Here is a 6,872-nt window from a genome sequence, read left to right as displayed (position 1 = left end):
GGGGGGGGTCGTGAGGAGAAAGGAGAGGGTAAAACATGTGAGGCCTGTGCCCGCCGTGCCCCTCTGCCCCGTCTTTGCATATGGGTCAGTCTCCGTACAGTCACACGCACTCCTTGAGCGCGAAGAGCTGTGGCGTGTGGAACGGGGTGGGGCAGAGCCGGCAACAAATTGATCACCACTTTGTAAACACAGACAGCCTCGGGGCCACCGTCGTGCGTCGGCAGAGGAGGATGCAGAGTGGGGGATGGAGGGAGGGAGTGAGGTGGGGAGATATGTATATATTGCTCCTTCTTTCGTGGCCGACGACACCGAGGGGTGGTAGGTATGCGGTATGTGAACATCTGTGGGTGAGTCAGTCAAGTTTCTGACCCTGGCCGTCCTGCAGCCCCATTTCGCCGTGCACGCGGCGCTGCTCCCCCCCCCCCTTACCCCCCTGGCCTGGCACGGCGGCCTGCCAGCCACAACCCTCCCCGGCCGCCAGCGAGCGTCCTCGTCCTCCTCTCCGAGGGCGCTGTACCCTCAAGGCGCCACAAGGTGTAGGTCAGTGACAGAAAACTGGGGCACAAACGTCGGATTGAAGAAAACTGTGTCCACCACCAGCCAGCTGAGCTGCGCAGTCCCGCAACACTGCAGCGTCCCACCCTGAGCCACCCGGTGCGCCTCTGGTATAAGCGCGTTATCACAAGGAGTATAAGTTGGTACGCCATAGGCCGGGATGTGTGTACGAGTTAGCACGGCTCGCTGTACAACTTTACTACGCACCAAAGCCGCGATCCAAATAGGCACAGGTCGGTCGCTGCAGGGTTCAAGGATTGGCTTCCATTTTTAACACCAACTCACGGGGGGAGAGGGGGGGGGGGGCAGCAGCAGGCGCAGGCGCCCCCTCCCCTCCCACATGAAACTCGACATGCTCTCTCTTTCTCGCATACCCGGACCAAGCCCAAGCTGTGCTGCATGCAAACCACCAGCCGACCAATTCAGAAGATCGCCTCTCCTATCCTATGAGGTCCCGTCCCTGTCGCACACGACCTCGTCCACTTCAACCTCGAGTACGCCCCTGACGACTTACGCAGGAAGAGCACTCTGGGCAGCGGCCGGCACAAGGGTTGTGTTTTACGATTAGCTTCCTACTCGAGTGCGAGCGCGAGAGGGGGGCCTATTTCGATTTATTAGGAGAGGGGGTGGTTGGGTGGGAGGGGGGAGGGGGCCTTGGCGAGCCCAGCGGGGTCCCACGCCGCCGCCGCTGCAGGGGCCGACGCGGTTGGGGTTGGTCAGTGCCCAGCGCGCCACCGCCACGCCACGCCACGCCACGCCGCGCCGTCAATGCCAAACCGTCACAGAGACGTAGACGTGTTTGAGGACAAAGCAGAGCGCGCGGGTACTTGAACCCAGCAGTGCGGGGCAGCCTCCACGAGCCTGTCCAGAGCGGACCGTGTGCGCAGCTTGGTCTGGCCTGGGGCTCAACAACGAGTCCTATCCTCATTTGGCTCGCTGGAGGTGGGGCCCGGCCCGGGCCGGGGGGTGAGCGCACTCACACTACCGACAGCTCGACACGCGCTCCACCGCGGGGACCCGGGGGGCCCGGGGGGCCCGACCCGCCAGCCCGACGAGGCGGTGGTGGAGGCGCGGATAGGCCGGGACCAAAACTTTCCATGAGGAGGCCACATGGCGGCACGACCGCCGTGGAGGCCATTACCACGCAGAGTCCTTCCTTATCACCACCACCGCCCCTGTTATCACGGCGGCTGGTTATCACTCCACCGGATACCTATCGCGCCACGCACTAAGCAAACCCACACCTCCTGCTGGTGACGCGCGCGCGCGCCCGCCTCCTTGATATTTCGTCACAGGATTAACAACTATTTGCCTCCCTCGGCGGCATTGCGCGCGCCGCGCGCTACGCGTCGTGTGCCCTCTATCTGCAGTGGACGGCGACGACGGCATGTGCGTATTGCACAAGGCACATACACGCGCCACGAAGTACGCGGCACGACGAAGCCACAACGACAAAGGTTAGGTTCACTTGAAGTAACACAAAACAACAAAATTAAAACAACTAGTTTTTGATTTGACTCTAAAGTTGCGATACCAACTTTAAACTTTCGGTGGCATTGAAATGGGTATAATTTTCAGCAGACTTGCTTTCCTTGAGGGGAATCTTCAGCAAATGGTTAGAAAAGTTTTCGACCGTAAAAGATTGGAAAGTTAATAACCGATAAATTAAAACTATGCAATATCTGGTATGAAAGAACAAGAACTCTGCCAAAGCTCAAAAACTTTTTTTTTTTTTTTACAAACAAATATTCCTATTTGTATTGGAGAGTCCCTATTTTTCTGCAGTGTGGCCGACCCCCTTTTTTTGCCTTTCGCCGCTGCCGCTACCGCAGGACCCGCTGGGTCATAACGGTCGACGCGTCTTGATTCCTGCAAATCAGGTCCGCGTCGACGATCGGATCGACCCGCGCCAAATCGGCCGCGGTGGCCGACGGCCAGTTCCAGGCTCCATGCTTGAGCCCTGGAGCGGCTGTAAAATTACGATGCCGATCGTAAATTTACGACTGAGAACTTTTATTCAATACGTAGTACGTAGTGTCAATTTTTTAAACAAAAATTTACTACAGTTTGAAATTACAACTTTACATGTACATGTGTCATTGAAAAATTTCCCGTAAAAATCTACAAATAATTTTCCCAGTGTCTTCCCCCAACCACGGTTCCTTCTAAATTCTACTTCTGAGCCAATGAACGTTTGAAGAATGTGCAGAGACCAACGCCTGGAGTTGAGGCGAACGGCGAGGCCAGTGACCCGAAGCGGGCGGGCCAGGACGAGGAGGGGGAAAGGGGGCTGAAAACTCCCATCAACATCCCTCGCTGATGACCCGCGGGGGGTCGGGTCCCGGTCGGGTCGGGAGCGGTGGGGCGCCTGGCCGATAGGCAGCCCACACGCCAGCGCCGTCCTGCCGCTGCCGAGCGTAGCACCATCAGGAGGCTAACGTAGGAGCGGGGGTGGTGCGTGGCCTGCGTGGCGCTGGCAATGAACCCGACCGCGCTGCCGGCTGCGGTGCGACGCCGCCGCCGATGAGACGATCCGATTGTTATTCGACACGACAAGAAGGAAATCGTCGGGCGGCGGCGCAGCGTTGTGCGCTCAGCAGCAGCCTTTAACCGCACACTCTTTTTTTTATTCGCCATCCTGCTCCTTTTTCTCGCTCCGTTCTTTCCTTCCCTTCCTCCTTTTCTGCCCGGAGTCGTCCGTCCGTCCGCCCGAGCGGGCGAAGCGGGCGGCGGTCGGAAGGAAACAATACAATAAAAGGAGATCCTTTGGGCCGAGGCGCAGCAGCAGGGCACTGAGCGGGGCAGGAGGCAGCGGGGCCGGGCGGGCGATGTCCGGGGCAGGCTCGGGCTCGGGCTCAGCGGCAGCCCGGCGGCGTGGTGGACTCGCCCGGCCGGCCCGGCCTCCTGTTGCACGTCCTTGATTGACCTTGACTCGCAATTCGCGTGAAGAGAGAGAGAAGAGCGGCGGCAGCAGGAGAGCGGGGCTGCACGGTGCGGCGACGGATGGGAGACGGATGGCTGGGCGAGGAGAGCTGGGCCGGGAGAGAGGGCGGGGGCAGGGCGGGGGCAGGAGAAAGAAAGGACCAGGGTGGGGGGAGATGAATGAAGAGGAGCTGTCGGTACTGACGTGCGCTGAGTGCAGTGCATGTGTGTGTGTGTGTGTGTGTGTGTGTGTGTGTGTGTGTGTGTGCGTGTGTGTGTGTGTGTGTGTGAGCGAGAGCGAGAGCGAGGCGAGGGAGAGAGAGAGAGAGAGAGAGAGAGGAGCAGGAGGGAGAGGTCGAGCTGTAACCGGCTGAACCGATCGCCAAAATGTGGTGTAACGAGACGCTGAATCGAGATCGAGAATCTGATGCAGAAAGTCCTGCGACAGTGCGACCTGAGAGCAAATATTGAAGGGCGTCGCGTCGTCGACGCTTTTCGTGTCAAAATGACAATAAGCGGAAAGTTAACCGTCAGGAAAACGCGACCTGTGGCAGGACGCACCCTAAAGTGGCAGGGCAAGAGTCACAATACTAGAGATGAGAAGAAGTTTAGAACAAGAGACTAGGGCTTATGGATAGGCAAGGGGGGGCGCCCGATCCGCTGCCGCGTCAGATGTTTGTCGCGCTATACCTCAGCAACCGCTGCGATTTTCGGGTCGTTTCAAAGTGCATTGGGCTCAGGAAGCTTGGGTGCATCACTCAATTTCAAAACAGGTGCCACTTGCCCCTCCCCGAGAGCCAGAGCCGAGCGAAGGCTGCCAAGCGCCATTCCCCGTACGGAGCCGCCCTCCGACCAGGCGCCGCCCTAGAACCGTTCCGAAACGTTCTTTTCTAATTTCGCGTATTTCGCCGTTTCATTCGTCGGGAAGGGCCAAAATGATCTTAGAATAACAAAAGACGAATTTTCATGACGTTTAAATACCATATTCTGCCCAGATAGACGACATTATAGAAGTCAGGTGCAGGGAGCAGTATAGGTTATGGTACTCGTATAGGTTATGGTACTCGTAGAGCCAATATCCAGCCAATCATTCAAAGATAAACGGACTTACCTGTTTGAGCCATTTTTCGCCGAGGTGATGTAAGCGACCCTTAAAAGCCATGGCAAACGAAACGCGCGTCGCGCACACTTCACCTTTTTTTGGTATCCCACTTCAAGGATAAACTTCAACCTCGAGATGACTCACCATGCTGAGAAGCTTTATTTGTGTCATCGCCTCCTGACATGGCGCGGCACAGCGGGCTCAAATTGCAAACACACGCGGAAGCTGTGTACCACCTCCGCACCAACCTCACCAGGCGGAAGCACGTCTTCCAATCCAACCCGCTCTAACCAGATCGGCCCTGTTGTTGTTGGGTTGACACCGCTCTGGGCTCCGTCTTTTGAAATAATTATTGCACCACATTATGGTTAGCTGGGTTCTTTTCGAGAAGGGTTTAAACACAAGACCCGAGTGCAGCAAGCAACTCCGCGGCGTTCACGTCTAAATTCGACCAGACACAAATTATCATCTTTTCAGCCAAGACAACATTCACAAGAGACGAAAACGACACCATCAATAGAATATTCAAATTTGACGACAGGACCTAGGTGGACGGACTCTCTAGTCCTGTCCCGCGGCGTGGCCGCGCCGCGCCAGTTGGGCTGCCTACCCGGCGGGCGCTGCTCCCGCCGCTCGCGCCGGCCGGCCGGCCTTGGGAGAATGAATGGTGGCTCCGCTACGTCATCAGATTTGGGTCACGCGAGGGGCGCGCTGCACACCACGGGGCGCACGTGGTGTCGTGCGATATGCACACCAGAGAGGATCATCCTCGCTGTTGAGAAAACTAGGTCGAACCGGGTTAAGATAAGGCCGAGATACTTTACGCTTCCGCGGTGGTGTCGGCCGGCCGGCGAGCACCCCCACCGGGGATGCACACGGGACCACGCGCCGATCTGGTGCGGAGCTAATCGTCTAAAGGTCTAAAGCCACGCCCGGGTCAGCAGATCGGCCGCCACGAGCTCGTCCTGGCCGACACATCATCGGCAGCTAAAGGGCCGTCAGGCCTGGCGGGGGCGGGCGGTCGCACTGGCACAGTAGGTCGGGGATGACTTGGCAGGCGTCCACCGCGAGCCGCACTCGCTCCGCCTGCTTCGCTGCTCTGCTGCCGGCCCTCCATGGCCGCGCCTTTTGCCCCTCCCGATACTTCACAGCGCATTCCGAAAGGAGGAGGACTGTTTCGGTCCGTGACTCAATGGCCCCGTCCGTAACGGCAGTTGTGTGACTCAGGCCTGAAGGGACACCTAAACTCGAACCAAAGTCCAGTCCGGTCAGCCGCTTGTGAAGTACATCAACACGGTGTCAGAATGATTTCAATATAAGCGTATTTTTGTCATGACAGAGTGCACAGGCCAATATAAGGCTCTCAAATTGCGTGTTGGAGCGGAAGTAGAACCACGAAAACGGAAGTAGAAAATGGTAGTCGCAACGCTGGATGACCAATTGCTAGAGCGATTTTGCCACCTGACCACTCTTCAAATACACGGGGCAAAATCCCAACCGACAATGTTTCGTACTCTGCATTTCAACTTACGTCGTTTTTTTCCTTCTCCTTCCCCTGCGGCTTACCCCTTTGGAGAACCCTATGGCGTTTCACGTCGTTTCAACACCAATGTCCTTTTTCATTCTTTTGACTAGCCTAGCCTCACTGAGGACTCAACAGGCGTGCTCAGTGCACCGGTTCATTGTGTGCGTCCAGTGTGCAGCAGATGGACAACGGCACGAGTCACGTTAGGAATCGTCCAGAAATTAAGAACGTCGTTTTTTTTTTTTTTTCATTCGCCCAATTACGGGAGCTTGGCGCCTGCGATACACGGGGTAGGCCACCCCGCGGTACACGCATGCATTGCAGGGGAGATGTTGCCTACCTACCGGGCGTTAAGAGAGCCTCGCTGAACTCAGCAGGTACTTTGACGGAAGTGCTTTCTTGGTGATCCATTACGGGTACAGCTGCCGGCCGCGCTGGGTGTTTAATAGAATCGGTGCTGTCTGATCGTCTGGTCTGGTCGTCGCGGGGCTTATTGGAGGGGCTGCAGGCAGGCGCCGGAACGGAGTGGCAGCACGGAGTGGAAGCACGGAGGGGTGGCACGGAGGGGCGTGGCACGGGGCCAGGGGGGAGCACCGACTCGCCCCGCGCCACCAAGAATGCCTCCGCCGCCGCAAAAATAGCAGCAGTGGCAGTTGTAGCGGGCTGCTGCTGCTGGGCGATGGCTCTGCCACGCCACGCTCTGGCCTCAGGAGGGGCGGGGGCGGACGGGCAGGCAGGACGATGAACAGCACGGCGGCGAGGGGCGCG

At 57.9% G+C, this 6,872-nt stretch overlaps 1 protein-coding gene across 1 annotated transcript in view; it reads left to right on the top strand.

Moving 5' to 3' along the window:
* The window catches only part of LOC113203519 (proton-coupled amino acid transporter-like protein pathetic), a 20,007-nt gene that overhangs the window by 668 nt on the left and 12,467 nt on the right, over positions 1–6,872 (top strand). The gene's annotated exons all lie outside the window — the stretch shown is intronic.

The sequence above is a fragment of the Frankliniella occidentalis genome, unplaced genomic scaffold, assembly GCF_000697945.3.
Source record: "Frankliniella occidentalis isolate FOCC.00 unplaced genomic scaffold, Focc_3.1 Scaffold14, whole genome shotgun sequence".
Lineage (NCBI taxonomy): Eukaryota > Metazoa > Arthropoda > Insecta > Thysanoptera > Thripidae > Frankliniella > Frankliniella occidentalis.
The sequence above is the reverse complement of the archived record's forward strand: the minus strand, read 5'-3'. Positions and strand labels throughout refer to the sequence as shown.